The 20,550-nt window shown below is 46.6% G+C and overlaps 1 protein-coding gene across 1 annotated transcript in view; it reads right to left on the bottom strand.

The window, feature by feature from the left end:
- The window catches only part of ARHGEF3 (Rho guanine nucleotide exchange factor 3), an 834,543-nt gene that overhangs the window by 760,037 nt on the left and 53,956 nt on the right, over positions 1-20,550 (bottom strand). The window lies entirely within an intron of this gene.

Genomic DNA, 20,550 nt, shown 5'->3' with positions numbered 1-20,550 from the left:
TATTTATTGTAAAATTCTTTAAAATACTTTGCTTATAAAAAATCACAGCATTCAAATAAGCCATCAAATATACGTTGTCATTATATTTACAACCCGCTCTCCAAGGGGTCTTTTGCTTTACCTTCGGGCTGTGCCAGCAGGCCACAACCAGATAGCCTGCTCTCCTTAAGCTGACCGCCCTCCGGTCAACAGAGCCGCAGGTACATAATCTGCCACCACTTGTGACAAACCACTGCTTCCAGGGTAGAGCAAGAGAATCCAGAGCCCCCAGCAGGGCAGCCCCAAATCTCTCGCCAGCCCGGAACCCCTGATGATTTCCAAGACCTGTTCTGGGGTAAAAATGGCACCGACCAAAGGAGTCCCTGTCATACCTCTTGCCCAGGACCTCGCCTGACCTAAATTCTTGACCTCAGGGATGGGTGGGTGGGTAACTTCTCGTGCGACCTCCGACCCCCGGGCAGGCGAGTGGACAAAAGAGGGGTTGCCCACTGGCTCGCTGGCTTTTCAAGCCTCACGCCACTTAATTACTTCCGGGTCAGCCTTGCTTGTCCCCTTACGTACTTCCGCTTGTGGATTGTATTCACTTCCGGGTCACGCGACCCGGAAGGGATTCCTACACTTGCCAGGCCCTTTGCTGCCCCTAACGGCACCACGCCCCCTAGGTGGGGTGGCGCCCTTGAACTACTACACCTTTACGTCCTTTCTAGATATATACTGCTCTCTACATCTTGTCTCTCTAAGCATCCACTGCTAAAATGTACACGCACCCTTCAAGCAACTTATGTGGAGTATTTCCGATTGAGACCCTGCGGCAAATAAATCTATACAAAGTTAAATACCCGTTTGTTTAATGGTTTCAGACAGCATGAGGACACTTTGGCACCTAGCCCATGCTAATCTCACGCCCCTGGAATCGAAAATGCAGGGCCGATAAGGCCATTTCGGTATTCTAGCAATGAATTGTGAACCAATTTTCTTATAATAAAAATGACATATACTATACGTATTTACATATAGGTGCTTTCAGTCTTTCTTCTTCATCCATGCGTCTGCTGTAGAATCATTTTGCTTGTGCCACCACAACATGCAGCTTGGGAAGCTTCAGCAAGTGGTTTACCTGCCTGTGAGTGAAGCAGGCATTCCGCTCTTGTACCAAGTGCAGAGCAGGACAATCAGGAGTCCCCTTTACTGCCATGGGCGACTGGTGCCATGTGTATTTTTACATTGAAATGCAAGCTCTGGCTTTTAAACAAATGCTTATTTAACATAGGTGAGAGCTGGACACCTCCGCCTGGTACAGGTGTCTTCAAACAAAAAAACAAAAACATTCCCCAAAAAAAAGGCATTGGCAAAGCTAAAAGGTCAGCAATCAGTGCGAGACCTGCTGTCTTTGCCAATGCTTGTCGTGAAATTCTTTGAGTGGCGTCTCAAACCCCTGGAGGGTGTCAAGCTCAGTCGCGCGCAGTGTGCCATGTGAGCTTAGTTTGAACATTTGGACCAGGGCTGGGTTTGGCGTCCGTCTGGGTCTGCTTCAAACGCCTTGGCAGTGTGTTTCTTAGGGTGTAGCTGGACGAGTAGAACCCACGCCCTGTGCTAGCTAATAATTTACTTGTCATGGGGACAATAGAGTGATTCAACATTCACTTACAGCGAACTATCCAATTACTTCATTTTAATGCGGCCTTAGGGATTGGCTGAGTTTGCGTCACAGAGATGTGACGCAGCCAGTGTGAAAGGATGCGATCTGCATCCCATAGAACTCACAAGTTTCCCAATTTCAAGAGTTAGCAGCTTAAACGGGCCCAGTCCTTGCGTGTTTTTTCTTTGGATTCTGGGATTTGTAGTCCTGTTGATCCCATTATCACATTAAAACTGAACGTCTCAGAATGCTAATGAAAAGCCCGGGCGAAACCTGAGCGCTCTGCAAGAAGACAAGTCGCACCCCATGGCTTTAACTTAATAAGGGCCAGTTCACAGCATCCTAAATTACCCTTCGTAGACGGTAGACAATATTTAAATTCAAAAGTAAGTTTATGCTGTAGAAGGACAGGAGAACCTAATCACCACCCATAAATAAAAGTTGCGTTGAAACATGTTCGCAAAAGCTTTGTTCCGGCCTACAACCATTCATTAAAATTAAAATATTTCAGCTTTATACTCATGCAAGTGTGTGGCACAACACCCTTGTGGAACAGCACGCTCAAGTCCTAAGTGAGCAGGTGAAACATAATGGTGATGTTGTGTCTCTAACAGCAAGAATAACATAACGCTGTTCTATAGAGGGATTATTATAGGTATGGTCTATCATTAGCTGGGTTTCTGATTAAAGTCATGGGGTGAATGGTACCTGACAAAAAAGTGGAGAGTGAGGAGGAAAAAGTAGGGTTGCGGGGAGGAGAAGGAAATACAGTAAATGTGATGTAATTTGTAAGCAGGCATTTGCAGTCGGTCTGGCATATACCGTTAAGTGTCTGTCCAGTAACTGGTTAGTTTAAGCACTCAAAAAATCATCATGCAAGCCCTCGGTCACTTATGCTTGTGCATGTATTCTGCCACCCACCAACTCATTCTTGCATTCACTTACTTACCCATCCACAATTAAACGCAGACACAAACTCAACAAGCGTAAGAAAGATCAATTGAAAGTATAAACGTAAAAAAAGCATTTACAATGCAATGGTTTCGCCTTTGGAAAAGTTTGAGCTATTGGCATTGTAAATGACAAAATTTGTATTTATGTGTTGGTTTTGAAAACAGATAAATAAATGGCATTGTCATTTACATTGGCATTAGCTTAATCTCTCGCAAATGTGAGACCTATTGCATTTCATTTAGCTGCCTGTGCAAGAAAAGTGTGGGGTGCAGGACGAGATACAACAGGATGCATGAATCCAGTGGGGTGGTGAGCACTGGTCAGGGCTGAGGTGCATTGTGGTGAGCACTGGTCAGGGCTGAGGTGCATTGACTGAGCTGTGTGCAGTGGTGAGCACTGGTCAGGGCTGAGGTGCACTGACTGAGCTGTGTGCAGTGGTGAGCGCTTGATGCTGGTGGTCAGGTCTGAGGTGCACTGACAGCTGTGTGCAGTGGTGAGCACTGGCCAGGGCTAAGGTGCATTGATGGAGCTGTGTGCAGTGGTGAGCACTGGTCAAGGCTGAGGTGCACTGACTGAGCTGTGTGCAGTGGTGAGCGCTTGATGCTGGTGGTCAGGTCTGAGGTGCACGGACAGCTGTGTGCAGTGGTGAACACTGGTCAGGGCTAAGGTGCATTGACGGAGCTGTGTGCAGTGGTGAGCACTGGTCAAGGCTGAGGTGCACTGACAAAGCTGTGTGCAATGGTGAGCGCTTGATGCTGGTGGTCAGGGTAGATGTGCACTGACGCAGCTATGTGCAGTGGTGAGCACTAATCAGGGCTGAGGTGCATTGACGGAGTTGTGTGCAGTGGTGAGCACTGGTCAAGGCTGAGGTGCACTGACAGAGCTGTGTGCAATGGTGAGCGCTTGATGCGCTATGAAAACTATATCATCCTAGACGGTGAAAGATGCATTTTTGGTATGACAAAAACTTTGGATCTGCAAGAAATGAATATAACATAGCTGTTTAGTTACTTTGTTGTTACCGGGTGTGACATGTTTGGTTGTTTTTCTGCTTCTAAACCTGATGTTTTGAGTATTGTCTACTGATAACCATTGCTACGAGAAATAGCATTATTGCATGTAAACGAACGTGTTTGGTACGCTAACCAACTTTCTTTCACTAGTGTCATTGCAAAGTGAATAGGAAGAACGTGCAGGACTTCATAATAATGACCTCTGTACATTAGAGTTGGAGAAACAGCGCGAGTCTCGCTTCCTGCACTGTCCCTACTCTCCAGTCCATCTCTACTGGGAGGAGACCGGGTCCTCTGGATCTCCGTGGTTGTGAGGTGAGAGCCTCTGTTGCTGTGGAGGTGGAGTCCTCTGGGGTTCTGCTGGTGTGGATGTGGGGGTCCCCTGTCTCTGCTGGTGTGGATGTGGGGTCCCCTGTCTCTGCTGGTGTGAGGGTGGGGTCTTCTGGGTCTCTGCTGGTGTGAGGGTGGGGTCTTCTGGGTCTCTACGGGTGTGAGGGTGGGATCTTCTGTGTCTCTACGGGTGTGAGGGTGGGGTCCTCTTTCTCTGCTGGTGGATGTGGGGTCCTCTTTCTCTGCTGGTGTGGATGTGGGGTCTCCTGTCTCTGCTGGTGTGTGGGTGTGGTCGATGGTCCTCTGCTGGAGGACGGTGGGGAGGAGGATGGGAGCGTCAGACAGGAGGTTGTGTGTCAAAGTGAACAGGAAAAAGTGATGGCCTAACTTTCAGACTGGGAGAATATCAGCTGCTTGTGGTATCGACAGTGATATGGGAGTGATGTAGGGCTGTTGGGTCAGTGCGCCAGGCTGAGGTGGGCCAGGCGTAGGTCAGGGATCATGTCACGTTCGAATGGGTATAAAGACGGACATGGGTATAAAGTTGGGTAAGTTGTGGGGCCCTCAGGGAGGTGACAGTTGGTGGCCAGTTGGCCCAGCCCGTTGAGGGGCTGGCGTAAGTGAGTTGGGCGGGTTAGACGGCCCGCTTAGGGTGATCAGGGACTGGGTCTCAGTGAGGAGGGCCGGCTCCTCTCTCTCCGGTGCCTGTGCGGTGCCCCGGCCCCTCTGGCGCCTCTGCAGCTCGAGCCTCTCAGGAGTCTCAGGCTCCTTCTGCTGATGGACAGAGCGGCTAGCCTATTCCATCCCCGGGGGTGTGTAGATACACGGAGCTCCCAAGAGCCCCCTGCGCTCCCTCTACCGGGTACTCCCCTTCCCTAATGCATCAGTGTCCACCGGCCGTAGCCACCTGCTCCGAGCGGACTTTTTTACGCCCCCGTACCCAGTCTCAGGTTATTGGTAGAATGGTACCGTCCGTCTCCATGGGAACGCTCCAAACAGGAACGAAGAAAACGGACCTTTGAAATAAAAGGAGGACAATAGCGGTGGCAAACACAAACGGACCAATGAGGATCTCTCTATGAACGTAACACAGCGGCCATCTTGGAACGGGACTTGTTCCTGTACACGGCTATCGGAGAACGAAGAAAAATCAAATGTGAAACCAGGCCTCGCAGATGTCAAAGGCCATTTTGGGAGGATTAGTAACAAGCACCTACGAGGACACGGGGGACGCGGGAGAGGACACGGACGGCGGGATGGGGGCAGGAGAGGACACGGACGGCGGGAGGGGGGCGGGGGAGGACACGGGGCGGGAGAGGACACGGACGGCGGGAGGGGGGCAGGAGAGGACACGAACGGCGGGATGGGGCGGGAGAGGACACGGACGGCGGGAGGGAGGCGGGAAAGGAACGACAGCGGGAGGGGGCCGGGAACGTGCACAGGACAGCGAGGGGGGGGCGGGAACGGCGCACGGACAGCGGGAGGGGGGGAAGGATCACGGCGCACGCATATTTCTAAACAAAATGCTCCTTACCTGATCGCCTCGTGGGAACTCGAATCTTGCAGCCAACTCCAACAACAAACACTTAGCAAAAGAAGAAAACAGGCGGACTCCCAAAAAAAAATAACAGACACCCACCACCGTGATGACGAACAGAAGTGGGTGGAGAGGGAAAAGTTGTCGGGAACGCCCCCGAATCTGGTCCGTGAATGACGGACAGATCTCTGTTCCAATGGCTAGCCTCCATTTATGGAGCTAGCCAATGGGACAGGGGGGCGTATTCAAGAGTCCCTAACTGAAGACTAGAGATTTCTCTGGGGGCGGAGCTTACGCTCCGTGCCCCAGGCGAAACCTAAAAACACAGAAAACAATCTGCTGCCTAAACATAGCAGACATGTGCTTGCAGTAAAAACTGAAATTAACCAGAGGATGACTGCCTTGAAATATTTTTTTACACAGTGCATTATTGTTTTAAAGAACCACACCAGCCGCCATTTATAGAAGTAACGAGTTGGACATCTTGGAGCTGTTTAACAGTGACATACTGGCCTCCATGTTCTGAAACTCCCTCCCACTCCATCTCAGATGCTCTTCCCAATACTCTCTCTTCAGAAAGGGGTTAAAAACCTTTCTATTTTCCAGAGCTTTCCCCCAATAAACTCTCCCTTGTCACCCCCCGTTCTGTTTCTCAAGGACTCAGTATACTGTAGCGCCATGAAACCGCCAGGTGTACGTGCGCTTTAAAAATAATTTAAACTCAAACTCATACTATATAAATGCCAATGCGAGATTTCTGCACAATTAACGTCGTACTGGGGGCTATCTTGGAATGGTATTGTATAGTGCATCATAGCTATTCAGATCCCAGATGGCTGTGGTGGTATTCATCTTGGAACGATGAAACAATAATACACCACAGAAGATGTACTTTCAAGATGGCTGCCAAGTTTAGAAGCAGTGGTCATTCTGGATGTGGCACACAGTAGATGAAATACGCCGCTGTTGGATTGCACATAGTTCTGCTTGGGGCCCTGTGCGATGTTCCTTACAACAACAACAAATTAAGAAAGCAGAAGGAGAGAACTGAAACAGGATCTATACAAGGAGAAAATAGACTGGCCCACCATCCTGGAGCGATTTTCTGATGAATGTGCATATGATCAGACACAATGAGCACCTGTAATCAGACTAAATGCCAACACTCAGAGGGCAATAGAGGCAACGGCTGAAGAGGCCGGACTCATTGTGGCATGTTGTATACTTTTGTTGCCAGAAGTAGAATGCATACAACACTTATTCATAGCCCCCGTCTCTATTAAGGTAAGTTCAAGCATACATTTTTTATGAATTATTTTAGAAAAAATCCTACTAGACCCTCAAAAGAGAGTTTAGCAAGGTTAATCCTCAGGGTTTGTAAGAGCAGGTAACCAACTCCAAAACCCTTGCCTACTAAGGTAATCTGTGAAATTCCATATAACACAGACGCGCAACACCCATTGGGCTCACGGGGCTTCAGCCCCCCCCCCCTCCCCCCCCCCCCCCTCCCCCCCCCCCCCCCATCGTGTGTGTCAGCCCGGGCGGAGACAGCTTCGCGGGCTGGCGAGCATCTAATTGCAGCCGCACCCGAGTACTTAACAGGTTTTTAAAAGACCATTTGCGTGTAAATGAGGCTTTTATTGTGTGTTCTCCCCTGCTTACAGCCACTCTGTCTATGGTGGGAAGAATTAGCCCCCCCGAAATATTTTTCAGCCCCCCCCCCCGAAATTTGGCTCTAGTTGCCCGCCTGATATAACATAACACCTGCCTACAGACTTAAACACGGTGTAATAACAATCAACCCTGAAAGGCCTATTGTCTTTTTAACATATACTTTTCACAATAATTAAGCAAGGCCTACAGCCCTTGCTGAAAGTTTTCATAAGAAACAGCTTTGACCCACGGCCTCTGACTTAACTTTTCTAATTGTCTCAAGGCCTATGGCATGATTCTTGGCTTGTTATAATAATTAACTCAGTCCTGATGTATTGAACATGAGCGTTCCACAAATCTAAAAATGCATTACAAGCACTCTTTTTCAGTGGAAGCATCTGCCTCTGCCTTGGTGGATGCGCTACTCAATGGGATCAACATGTGGACAGAGCCAAAGTCCCTCCCTCAGAAGTCCTTCTTAGAGCTATTTTCTGTTCAACACATAAGGTAAGGGGCAGCTGCATTGTCAAGCCGGACCTAAAAAAATATGAGATAGGGAGGAATGCCATTGTATCCTGCCTTACCATTTGTCAGATGGGGAATTGGAATACCTCTAATTTTATGGTGCCTAGAGGCCGTGAGGCCTGCTCCTGTAGTTCTCTAGATGAAAACTTTGTGGACTTGGTAAGAATTAAAGATTTACCCTAATACGTATTTGGATGTTGTTTATTTTTCCTTGGTAGCTCCTTGCCACTACAACCCAGAAGGTATAAGAATTGCACTCCAGTGCTGCCTGCAGCAGCTTATTCCAAAATTCCAAAATCTCAACTGGGCACTTCGTTGTTGTTAATAATTAGATTTTCATAAGCTTTCCTAAGGTTTTGAAAAATCTTGTGTGCTCATCAGCAGATGTGTCCAAACATTCTTTATTGAAGCAATCCTGTTGTTTTTTGGGATTGATCGTTTTAAGGGGGTTTAGTACATATCAAAAGATGGGGACACCTTTTGCACAGTCTGGTTGCTTGAGGACAACACTCTACCATTGGTATCAGTGCTACAGATAATGATATCTGTGAGGTATTTTTGAATCCAGAAGTAAGGGATGAAACTTTTCACACAATTTGTTCTTAACGATCAGGAGGTAGAACCTCTGCCCGCCCCGCCTGCGCCCTCCCCGGCCCACCACCCCATCCAGTAGCAGCCGCTACTGGTTGGGAGCAGGACAGAGGGGGAACAACTCTTAAACTTGTCTCTAATATTTTAACTCTTTCCATTTGATTGACCTTCTATTGTCTGAGGGCTTGTCTGTCATGCAGTAACCCACATCCCTCGCCTTCCTGTTCTGCTGGGATAGCCCTGGTGTGGCTTAAGGTGGACAACAGCCACTAGATGGTCGCTTTCTAGTCCATTTGCTTCTTTCATATCTTGAACTAGAGAGCAATCTTCAATATTTTTCAAAATATAGGCAGTTAAGCCTGATCGGACCTAAACATTTTATTCACGCAGTCACCAGATTGCCTGAAACCATTTAAAAAGCACAAGCTGCAACCTGAAAGCAAGGTTGCAAAACACACTCCCCCACTACCTTCCTTTTGCTGTAAAGGGTATTTGCTTCAAAGATCCGCCAAGCTATCCCCTCTTCTACATTTAAATTTTCCAGCAACTCCTTTCCCGGATGCGTCCCTACATAGAAAGATTTTATGAGTTGGTCTTTCAATAAATTCTGCTCTAACTGCAACCACCAGTTCCCTAATAAATGTAAGGAAATTCTTAAGACTATGCTTAGGGGAAATGTAACCAATAAGAATAATCCAGGTGCGGAGGGCATTGGTGGGAGCTCTCTGAACAACCCTTTGTTTGGCCAAAGCGTGAAGATTTGTAGTAATCAATGCAGGCAGACCGCCCCACTGGTAACCTAGTTTTGGACCTAATAACTGAAATGGAATATTCAATAAATCCATCCATGCGAGCCTCCAACCTAGGACAATACCCTGAAACAGCAAACCTTCATGGTTTTTAAAATAAATAATTGCCACCCTGTGCCCTTCCACATAGTAGGCAATTCTGAGATATTCCAGCTAACAATCTTTAAAGAATTAGAGTCGAGCCTAAGAATTGCCCACTGTTCTGCCCCCAACTTCTACCTCCGGATCAAAGAAGTGAAAGCACTACTGACAAATACTTTATGAACTAGAAATTCAACAACTCCGCCTTTTGGACCATGTTATGATGCTTCCTCTTCACACGTTTTTCCTTTTTTTAAAACTTTTTTTATGGGCTTCCTCTCCTAGCTTGGCATTGTAACATCCTGTTTTGTTCCTGAAAATATTGTTGTAATCAACACCCTTGTTTTTTTATTGCTCGGGCTATATAAAACACTATCAATAAATACATAAAATAAATTTAAAACAAGTTGGTTTAATGCCAGAAAACAAAGGAGTATGTGTTTTACTCAAGATAGAAGGGAATCAAGCACAAAACGAGGGTGGATCAATTAAATCGTTGTCCTCTTGGGACTTGTACAGCCAACTTTGATCAATCTCTTGTTGCCAGCCTTTGTGAAAACAACTTGACTCGCATCAGACAATATTTTTGTAAAGAGTAAAGTGGGCTAATAACACACACACACACGCACACACGCCTTTAACACAGCACAGCAGCGCTCTAGTTTGTATTTGTTTTTCGTGTTCTTTTTTACAAGCTGGTTTCTTCATGCCAGGTTTCAACCTGCCTTGAATGCTTCCTAAACCTTACAAGACAATTAAAGAAAATTAGATAGATTCATTTGTAGATCATCTCAATAATTTAAATATAGCAGAAGAACATCATGTGGAAAACAATCCACCAAAAAAACAAAAAGTGTAAAAACATCTATTTTAAAATATAGACTATCAGGAGCTCTGCATTACACAAATATCTCCATTCAGAAATGTTGAGGTGCATCTTTATTCACTTTAAGGTACTTGCAGCAAATATTCTGATTGGTACAGGAGTTTGAAGAGTAAAGGAGTTTGAAGAGTAAATTAACTCAGTCTTACAAAGATGGGAAGTGACTTTGGCCAGATAAAGAAATACGAAACATATTGAAACCTTTGTAGGGATATTTATATAATTGAGATTTGGGCAGCACATTAGCAACAGACTGTAGGTGACACAGCACATTTGGGAGTTAATTCAAGATCCAAAGGGGGCCAATGTAAGTTGATTGGTCAGTGGTACCCTGTATTCTCCTTAACAGAATATATATAAATTAATCTAGTAAGACAATTCTTATGCGAATAACTCTTCAAATGGCACATCTTGGAGTTTTTCTAAGAATAAAACACGGATGTATGACATTACAACGCATGCTTTTACCACGCATGCCTTTACATCGCAAGTTTTACAACGTATGCTTTTACAACGCATAGTGTTGAGGGGTGCTGGATAGTGAATAGTTTAATTTACTATTCCAACTCCAGTCCCCGTGGATAGTAGGGAAGGTGTTGGATAGTAAATTAAATCTATTCCCTATCCTAGAGCGCCCCCCAGCGCAATGCGTTGTAATGGCATGCATTGTAATAGTTGTGTCGTAAAGGCTCTGCGTGGTAAAAGTTGCGTTGTAAAGGATGTTCCCCATAAAACACAGCCAAATATCTCCTTAATGCTACAATGCCACAATTAAGCAATCCCCAACAGTAAGGGTATGTTAATCTACCGCCCTCCTGGGTCAAGATCTAAGTTTCTTGCCAACATTGGCAATATGATTGAAGCCTCGGCAGGATCCCCACATTTCACCTTACTAGGAGATTTTAATTTTCACCTTGAAGCCCTCAATGACCCTGACACAGCACAGTTAACGACCGATTTCGCCGCAGCCGGCCTGCTGCAAATGGTAAAAGAACCCACTCACCAAGCAAGCCACACTTTTGATGGTCTATTTACCAACAACCCTCATATAGCCGTGACCCAGGTAATCCCCCTGATCTGGACGGATCATGCAGCGATCTGCTTCTCTATCGAAATTAACCCCATCAAAATCCCTCCCACATCTTCGTCTCTAGTCTCCTTCAGAGACTGGAAACATATTAACCTTGTTCACTTAGCGGAGATGATGCAAGATAGCCATATCCCCGACGAACAGGATCCTACTCTAGCGTCTTCTAATTATCTGACCAATCTAAACACAGCCTGTAACATACTAGCTCCGATTAAAACCTCCCACCGCAGTAGGAAACTCCCTTCAGCACAGTGGTTCACGGAGCCCTTACGAATTCAGAGACAGTACTGCAGGAACCTGGAAAGGCAGTGGCGCCGCCATTACAGCCCTGCTGACAAAATGACCTACAAAAATGCTCTCTCCACTTACAAAAAACTCATAATATCAGAAAAAAAGTCTTTATTACACTGCCCAAATCAATCAGGCGAAAAACTCGGCAGGGGAATTATTTCAGGTGGTCACTCATCTGTCCAACCCCCCTGCCCCGCGCCTAGAAGGCTCCCAGTCTCTATCGGATGCTTTGACCAACTTTTTTGAGGATAAGGTTAGTTCCATCTTTTTGACCTTTTCGCACTCCTCTTCTTCTCCCTCCCTCATGGCACCCCCCATTAACAACGCACCGATCTTTTCATTCTTTGAAGCGACTAAGCAGGAGCATGTTCAACACCTGGTAGCCAGCACCAAATCGGGATCCCCCCTCGAACCATGTCCTCCTGCTATCCTGAATCTCATCCCGGAAGCTATCTCTCCTGCTCTATCAACAATCTGCAATGCTATGTTTCTAACAGGCACCTATCCATCGGTTTGGAAGAAGGCTATCATTAAGCCACTTCTAAAAAAGCCCACACTGGACCCTCTTCTCCCTGCCAGCTACAGACCTATTGCCTGTCTCCCCTTCCCAGCTAAGATTTTCGAGAAAATAATGAACACCCAACTCTCGAAATTTATTAACGACAACGACCTACTTGATGACACCCAGTTTGGTTTCAGAGAAGGTCACGGAACGGAGACAGCACTACCAAAGCAGCAGATGAAATAAGAGGCACGATGGACAAGGGAGGATCGGCGGTTCTAATACTTTTGGATCTCTCCGCAGCCTTTGACACGGTCGATCATGTCACTTTGATCGACCGTGTCTCGGCTTTAGGGATAAGAGGCAAAGCCAAAGATCTCATTGCCTCATTCTTGGCCAACCGCCCCCAGACTGTTAAGATGGGTAACTACACCTCCCAGACCTTTTCTCTCCCCTGCGGAGTACCACAGGGCTCCTCGCTAAGTCCGACGCTTTTTAACATCTATGTATCGGACTTAGCGAGGGTGATAAAATCCTACGGAATTGCCCTAACAACGTATGCAGATGACACTCAACTCGTGCTATCTGTACACAACGATGGTACTTCAGTCGCAGCCAACTTCCAAGAGGGAATGAAGGCAATAAGTTCCTGGATGTCATCAAACTGTCTCAAACTAAACTCCGATAAGACGGAGGTGATGACATTCGGAAACTTGCAGCCTGTCTGGTCCCCTCAGTGGTGGCCATCTCAGTTGGGGGCCCCCCCCAACCGGTAGTCAAGGTGCGCAATCTGGGAGTCATATTTGACAACAAGATGACTTTCCTCCAGCATGTCAACGCAGTGGTATCTTCCTCCTTCTATATCCTAAAAAGGATTAAAAAACTACTCCCTTACTTACCACCGTCCGCGGGCAAAACCCTAATCAGCACCTTGGTGTTCTCGAGAACAGACTCCTTCTGAATGCTCAAGAAAAGGTCCTAAACAAATTACAGACGGTGCAAAACGCCGCAGCAAGAATTCTTTTAACTATCCCCAAATTTACTTCTACTTCCCCCTACATCAGAGAGCTGCATTGGCTCCCAATTAGGAGTCGGATCAAATTCAAGGCTCTATGCATAGCCTACAAAGCTATCAATAATCCTGGCCCACAGTTCCTAAAAAAAGCTCTCTGCCCGCTGGAACATTCTAGGACCTTACGATCATCTTCAGCCCATCTGCTGAAGGTCCCGAGGACAAGAAGGACCAACTGGGGAGACAGATGCTTTACCATAGCAACTGCCAAATTGTGGAATACATTGCCTCTCCACATCAAAACCGCCCCCACGCTATTAAACTTCAGAAAAAACCTCAAAACATGGCTGTTCTCATCTTAATTCACCTATTTCTCAAGAGTGAGTTCTGTAACGATAGCGCCGAGACACCCGTATGGGTATTTGCGTGCTTTAAAAATCGCAAAAAATAAATAAATAAGGTTGTTTTAAATCAGAATTCCACTTTACAAAACCAATCTCTTCATTTATAAATGTGCTGCAAAAATATAAACCTTTAAGACGCCCTCACAGATAATGCAGCAAAGAGGATCTTTGAAAAATGACCACCCAGAGGTCAAATGGACATGCTATTTCAGGTCTTGTAATGATCTGCAGAGACTGCCACGTAGGCATATTTTTGATTTTGTAAAATAGATGGTTTTATTTGTTTTTGTTGTGTAAATACATTTGTCATTATTTACTCAGATTAGGTTTCGCCTTTTTAGTACACAGCTTGATATGTTTATTCTGCAAATTTGTTTCCATGCCGTAAATGCAGATTCATCAAAGCTTCACGCTGGTATGAAGTCACAAAAACTGACTCAAACTGACACAATGTCTTGATAGATTATTTTTCAACACAAAACTTTGGTTGCTGTTTGTGCTGTAAATTTGTCCTAAAATATCACAAATATCACTTTGCATTCCTTTGTTATAAGGAGGCATTCCATGGTGCACTTGGGCGTTCCATGCTACCACCCATGGTTTTTGACACAAAGCCTTACCCAGGCTGTGCACCACGAAATATGCCTTCTTGAGGCAGCCGCATTGTAACATTGTGATTGGTTTAGGGGAGTAGGAGGAGGGAGGCTGCCTAAAATGCGCAAGGAGCAGCAGGCGATGAGGCACATGATGCGGTCGCAGAACTGGAAGCAGGTAAGTTTTTTAATTTTATATAAAGCTTACCGACCCACTGGCCACAATTCTATACCCCCACCGCGCGAACCCACCTGCCCATTTTGCCAGCCGCACCTGGATCCTCGTGTAAAATTGTGACAACCAATCAAATCTGTGAAGCTTTGGAACATGTGTCTACCCACAAGTATGCCAATAAATCATTGTTGTGTTGTAATGTATTTCCCCTACCTTTTGACCTGTCGGTGGCAATGGTGCCATGCACCAATAGTTTGTTTTTGTGGCAGCTGTACCAGTTGAACGTTTGCACGTGTGCAGAAACTTGGAACCCTATTTACTTTGGACACGTTTTGCTTCATGTTTAGTAAGAAGCACATGCAGATCGTTTTTGTTGATTGTCAAACTTACTTATATAAGCAAAAAGGCGAATTGTAATTACTGTCACATTTTTTAGTTGTAAAATAATCCTCGAACAAGCTGGGTTTCCCTCATGATGGCAGAATAGCTCTGCGAGTTAAACGTCTGGCTGCAGTCACGTCTTTCAAACTCAGCCACTCCAACTCAGCATTTCACCCTTACAAAGTCGACAATGATAAAATGATGAGCTACATTCCCTAGGCGCTAGTGTCCAAGTTAATTCATCACCATGTCAATCATGGTATTGTACATGTTAGCTTGTAGTTCTATCCTGTATGATTAAGAATAGTTGTGCCACTGTGGGACCAGTAAATTGAAGTTTATTTTGTTGTTCCTTTTGGTTCCATATTCCCAGAGCATTCTCATTATGTGTCAAACTTCTATAAGGTTTCTTAACTCCCACAACTCTAAAACAGTAGTATTGACTTAGCTGTTCATCACACCTTCTGGTTTGCTTGAAAATGCACCATTTGCCCACTCTTTTTTCAAAATGTCCTCAGGGGAGAACCCCTCCGAAACCCCAGTAGGTGGTTCAGGCTCACTCACTATGCTCTCTCGCCGCAGTGAAGTACGACAATTGTTTTACACCTCACCACTTTCAAATGTCACCAGCCGCCACTGATTTAAGGAGACTTTTTTATGAGATATACTGTTAAATTGTGGAAAAATTCATCTGCTAGAACCAGATAACCTATAAAACCCACTGCACCCTAAGAGAGCTCTCTGAGAAACATACAAAGTGCTGCAGAGCTTGAGAGGTCCCTGCAACTGGTGGAGGGTTGGAGAGCCAGCACTTGCTTTCGATTCTTCCGTCCTGTGGAGGTTGCACTTTCTCTGACCCTGATGTGGTCACTGTTGGATTTTGTTTTTCTTCTGTTAAGTTAAGTATCCAGATTAATATTGTGTGTTGAGCATCTCAACACTGTACAAACAGTATTCACCCAAGGGCACTTACTCACATGTTGAATTGTTGTTCCTTCCATGCCACACCCTCTAGTGTCACCCTTTTTGTGTGTATGCCACAGTGTATAGTTGTGGGCATATAAATTGGGAACAGTAGCAAACGTAAAGCGAACAGAGGAATCCAGGATTCTTCTCCATTTGTTGTAAAGCATGTTAGCAGCATAACCTTAAGGTATGACAACATGTGGCAGCATCAGAGTTGCTAGAAAATATTCATTGAATTGCATATACATTCCACTCCCTGCAAAGCCCCGCTGCAGCCCATTGAAGATTGGTCATAATCATAGCAAATGCAAACGGTCAAGATATACAGATTCTCAATTAGAACCACTTTTTTTACATAATAAAGTTTTTTAAATGCCCCTGAGCGATGTCATGACCTTAAGGCACTGCTGCGCGACTTTACTGGTCAAAGACCGAGATCTCTCAGAATGGTCAAGAATCATAGACGCAGTTAGCCTAGTTGAGTCTGATTCTTCAAGTGACACTGCCAATGGATTCCTGCATTGTTCTGTGTTTTTTTATCAGAATTGTGCGAGAACTACCTGTAGGTCAGAGCACAAAGACAACATTCTTGACTCCTTCAAACAAAGATTAGCCCCCAGATTCATGAAACCCACTCTCTGCAAATTCTAAATTGCGAGAAATACCGAATCGCAATTTAGAATTCGCATAATGGGATTCATGAAATTCTGCGGAAAAAATAGCGATTCGCATTTGGCCGCAAAAGCAGATTGCGATTTTTCCTAAATCGCAGTATAATCGCTAAATCAGACAATTTCCGTGTTGAAATTGCGATCTCGCTATTAGCGAAATCGCAAATTGCGATCTCGCTAATAGCGAGATCGCAAAAACGGGAAGTCGCATTTCAAGCACAATGATGACATCACAACCAGGAAGCAGGCAGTTCCCTCCCTCATTCTGAATACTGAGGCTGATTTGGAAGCAGCACTGCCAAGAGCTCCACTCTAAACCACCTCCAGCTTTGAATCAGGATACACCCCACTGCAGCAATGTCACAGGAAGCAGCAGGGACCAGTTCCACAGGGAGAAAGAGAAAAATTAAATTCTCCGAACAGGAGCTTGAACATCTGATTGAGGGAGTCAGTAGAGATCATGACAGACTGTTCGGGAAGGACTCCAGGAGGGTGCCAGGGGCCGACAAACAGCGAATTTGGTTGCGCATCCGCGCAAAAGTCAATTCAGTTGGAGTCACCCAGCGATCAATCGACGATCTCAAGAAGAGGTGGTACGACCTCCGAGGTCGTGCCAAGGAGAGGATCGCCGAGAGGCTGGGTGAGCGTGTTGCAACAGGAGGGGGAGAGCCAACAGTCCCTCCCAACACCCCATTGGAGGACCTCGTTGAGGACACCTTGCAACCTGAGGCATGCGTGGGGGTAACCCGGCTGGACTCCTCCCGACCCACCCAAGAAAGCCAAGGTAAGTGCCATGCAACTGCGACCCTGTCCCCTAACAATGGCCATGACCCTAGAGCTACCCATTAGAAACCCCAGTCATGCAGCCCATGCACACCAGAAAATCCATATTGCATTGTGGGACATGTAGTCTGACCACAATTTACATTAAGCCCCATACAGCCAGATATGTCCTAATAGAGTCAATTGAACAGCCAGTCAGAGAATGCTAGCCTGCATGCATGCATGTAGCAACCTTCCATGTGCAAGATACATGTTATTAATCAATGTCCACTTTACATCACAGGTGGCGCTGAAGATACCAGCAGCGACAGTGAGGGGCTGCAAATTGACGAGAATCCTGAGGATTCTGAGGGTGACGCACATCCATCCAAACAACCAGGTCCACCAGGGCGAGCACCAGCGCCAGCAGCCTTACCACCACCTGCAACGCCAGCGACAACAGGCGCACCACAACCGCCAACTGTGAGACCCATGCCAGTGGCATCAGCAGCCTCCAGGCCACCAACACAACGCACACCTACTGTGCCCACCCAGTCCAACGAACAGGTCAGGGAGCGGCACCAAACTACACCACGCGCAGGCATGCGGGGGGGGACTGTGCGTGTGCCGGGTCTTTCAATAGAGCGCCGCATGCTGCGCGCCCACCAACAACAGGCACGACACCTTGCAGCAATACATCTGCAGCTGCACAATACAGCCAGGAATGTTGGCCAGCTGTCCGACCGGATGGAGCAAATGACCACAGCAGTGGAGGCAAACACTGAGGCCATGCTGACCCAGTGAGACCTCACCCGGCGCCGCCACCGCCAGCTCCTAACACGCCTCTCGGCGTGCACGCGCTCCAATTATATAATTGGCAACGCAACATCCCAGCTGTACCGAAGATCATTGGCCATGCAAATCCAGATGGTCCAATGCTGCCAGGACATGGCACGGGCACTTAAGCAGGCAACCACTGCAGTTCAGGCTCTGCAGGCAACTGGCCATGGCCAGGCAGGAGGGGATGATGCTAGTGAGGGACCATCTAGCCACAGCAGCCTTTCTTTGCCACCGGTTAGAGTTCCCCGCCGCAGCAGCAGGCCCACTGCGGCATCCCAGGCGAATCCGGAGGAAGAGGTGGAGAGGCGACACGGAGCTTCGGGCCAGAGACGCTATTGACATTTTTGCTCATCATGCAGGGACATGCTGATGAGAAAAGCATGCCCTCTAACAAATCAGGAGATATAGGACGCAATACACCTCAAATGTATCTTTTGAAAATAATGCAATATTATTGTGAAAACAACAATAATATTTATTCAGTAACAGTACATCAGACTCATGTCATTATTTCAATTATCATGCATGAGTGAAGTGCTGGGTGAGGGGAGTGGGTGCACTAGAAACAGTTAATTGTGATTTGGTTGCGGTGTCTGTGTCCTTCAGCTGGATTTTCCCCGCGTGCATGACGTGCATGTGCAGGTGGGCGGTTGTCCCCTTCCGACTCACTGCCAGATATCTCTACAGGTATCCTGTGCTTGGTAGCAATGTTGTGAAGTATTGCACACATGGCCATGATGCAGCAGCAGACCTCAGGCTCATATTTGAGGGCCCCACCAGTCTTGTGCAGTATGCAGAAGTGGCTCTTCAAAAGGCCAAATGTCCTCTCAATGCAATTTCTAGTGCGGATGTGTGCAGCATTGTAACGCCGTTGCTGTGGTGTGGCAGGGTTGAGGTATGGGGTGAGGAGGTACTCACGGAGACCTTAGGCGCTGTCACCTGAATGAAAGGAGCAGAGGGTGAGTGCCTGTTATATGCAGCAACATGGTGACAATGTACCATTTAGTGGCATGTGTACCTACCTAGAAGGTGTCCTTCGCCAAAGTCTCCCCTGGCCAGTCGTGTGTGCATGCCGCTGTGCCGGAATATGAATGAGTCATGTGTGCTCCCCGGGTATTGTGCCACCGTGTCCGTGATGATTGTCTTAGCATTGCACACCATCTGGATATTCAGGGAGTGGTAGGACTTGCGGTTCCGGTACATGTATTCTGTTTGTGCAGGTGGGCAGATGTGGATGTGGGTACAGTCTATGCATCCAATTACATGGGGGAATTGTACAATGTTGTAAAAATCCAGCTTGGTTTGATTCAAGTCCTCTTGGGTGGTTGGGAATGTGATGTAATGGTTTAGCCTGGCCAGCATTGCCTCCAGGAAACTCCTTAGGCAGCGGGACATGGTGCTCTGGGAGATCCCCCCTGCAACGGCAACCACCCCCTGGAAGCTTCCGGAAGCCAGGAGGTGCAGGCTGCACAAGACCTGTACATGGGTGGGCACGGCATTGGTCCTCCTTGCTGGGTGCTGCATCAGGGGGTCTAGGTCCCGGATCAGCTTAGTGATCATTGCCCCATTCAGGCGGTACTTGGAGTAGATTTGCTCCACAGTTTGGCCCAGTAGGGTGATCCGCTGGCGAAATATTCGCTCCTGTATCCTGCGTCTGTTCCGTGCTGCTCGCTGAAGCCTTCGCCGCCTGACCACCATGTAGAGACCTGGCATTGTGAGAGTCCTCATGCTCCAGCTGCGTATCCTTAAGTGTGTTTGGTCAGGCCTGCACCTGTGGCTAGTTTGTTAAAGTTTTTTTTTTTCCTTAATGGTTACCACCTGGTTTGGGTTCTCCTTAAATTGCGCGTCGCTAATAGCGATTTTCGGGTTTTTCGCATTTTGCGACTTTTCTTGAATAGCGATTGCGATGATTTAGCGATTTCGCAAATTAATTCGCAGAATCCATGGTTTCTCGCAATTTCCGATTCGCTAAAGGGCTTCTTCCAGGATTCTGCGAATTACTTTGCGAACTCGCAATTTTTCTTTAGCGAATTCGCAATTTTAAACTTTTCACTATCATGAACTCCTTTTCTTCAAATTGCGATCGCAATTGCTGATTCGCAGCTATTGCGATCACAATTTTGCTTCATGAATCTGGCTGCTGCTGATTAGTCTTGGGTGCGCCTCAGTGAGAAAGGAAAGATGGATAAATGTGGCCTAAATGAGAATATAGGGTTTGCGCTGAATTCCACATCATTCATGTAGGTGCATGCAAATGTTTATATGCGATGAATCAATGCACTGACTGGATTCTGGGTCAGCATCCTATTATGTAGTAGCACCAAAATGTAGTGTCTTAAGTGAATTGTAATATGCGATCAACATAAAAAATGTTGAAATTGGCCAATGTTAACCAATAACATTTTCCTGCATCTAAAAGTTTATAAATGGCAAATAAAATAAAGGTTGGCAGTCAGGCTGGTCTCAGGAACCCTGGCTTTCTGCATGGACATCAATTCACCAAAATGCCACTGGCAACGAAAGTGACACCACACACTCGCTGCCCTTCCCTGCCCCCAAAGACATCACAGGGTTGACCCGGGGACCCACAGTCAACACCTGAACAGACTCTTATTTGCTATTGATGGAGCTAAATCAGAGGGAGGTGGTGAAACCATAGATTGAAGTTCTTAGAGCTTTCTTAACTTTTTATTAACCCCTCCTGTGCTCATGACGAGCTCAGCTCGTCATGAGCCACGGCGATCCGGTGCTCATGACAAGCTGAGCTCTTCATGACCGCGTCCGTTAAATGGAACGCTCGCATGCTGAGCTAATTCCCCTGCTTTGCTGAGCGTTCCATTGCACCGTG

This window comes from Lissotriton vulgaris, chromosome 9 (genome assembly GCF_964263255.1).
Source record: "Lissotriton vulgaris chromosome 9, aLisVul1.2, whole genome shotgun sequence".
NCBI classification, from domain to species: domain Eukaryota; kingdom Metazoa; phylum Chordata; class Amphibia; order Caudata; family Salamandridae; genus Lissotriton; species Lissotriton vulgaris.
Note: the sequence above shows the minus strand (reverse complement) of the source record. Positions and strands in the feature narration are given on the sequence as shown.